Raw genomic sequence first — 1,337 nt, 5'->3', positions numbered from 1 at the left:
CAGGCTCATACATACACATAGACACACACACACACACACACAGACTCTCACTGGGGTACAGGCTCATACATACACATAGACACACACACACACACACAGACTCTCACTGGGGTATAGGCTGATACATACACATAGACACACACACACACACACACACACAGACTCTCACTGGGGTACTGGGTCTCACCCCATGCACACCCCCAAACATACACACCCATTAGCTGACCTATCCATCGCTGCTAACTCTAGATGGGCCTGCCAGAGTTAATTTAACATTTGTACAGAAATGCAGCAATTAACAACAAAAAAAAAATCGCAGAATTTCCAACGACGTCTTTGAACAGAAGAGATTCATCTGGAGGTTTATTCTGTGGAAGCCCTCGACAATGAATATTTCCTTTAGAAAAACAGTTCAGAGACAGGGGGAAAAAGAGCGTTAGTGATTTAAAACAATGACCTTCCGAAGACAAAGTGTAAGGTGAAATAAAAACTGAAAGCGCTGTGGGTGCTGGAAAATCTCAGCAGGTCTGGCGGCAATCTGCAGAGAGAAAGCGGGGTTGAAAGTTTCGGGTCTAGCCACCCTTCCTCCGAACTCTCATTTCTGTCCACGAGTATAGGACTTTGGTTTGACCACATTTGGAATACTGCGTACAGTTCTGGTCACCACATTACCAAAAGGATGTGGATGCTTTGGAGAGGGTGCAGAGGAGGTTCACCAGGATGTTGCCTGGTATGGAGGGCGCTAGCTATGAAGAGAGATTGAGTAGGTTAGGATTATTTACATTAGAAAGACGGAGGTTGAGGGGGGACCTGATTGAGGTCTACAAAATCACGAGAGGTATAGACAGGGTGGGTAGCAAGAAACTTTTTCCCAGAGTGGGGGACTCAATTACTCGGGGTCACGATTTCAAGGTGAGAGGGGAAAAGTTTAAGGGAGATATGTGTGGAAAGTTCTTTATGCAGAGGGTGGTGGGTGCCTGGAGGTACCGTTGCCAGCGGAGGTGGTAGAGGGGGGCACGATAGTGTCATTTAAGATGTATCTAGACAGATACATGAATGAGCAGGGAGCAAAGGGATACAGATCCTTGGAAAATAGGCGACAGGTTTAGACAGAGGATCTGGATTGGGACAGGCTTAGAGGGCCGAAGGGCCTGTTCCTGTGCTGCAATTTTCTTTGTTCTTTGTTCTTGAGTACCTCCAGACCTGCTGAGCTTTCCCAGCAAAGTGTAAGCCCATCTTGAATTGCTACCCATTTCTGTTGGAGATGTGTTTTCAGGAGGTCGCAGGGTTGGGTTGTGGGGGTTGGGACAGGTCTTCCCCCAGGGCATTCCCAAGGT

Source organism: Rhincodon typus, unplaced genomic scaffold (genome assembly GCF_021869965.1).
Source record: "Rhincodon typus isolate 14 unplaced genomic scaffold, sRhiTyp1.1 hic_rhity00000066, whole genome shotgun sequence".
NCBI classification, from domain to species: Eukaryota; Metazoa; Chordata; class Chondrichthyes; order Orectolobiformes; family Rhincodontidae; genus Rhincodon; species Rhincodon typus.
This window is presented reverse-complemented; position numbering follows the sequence as displayed.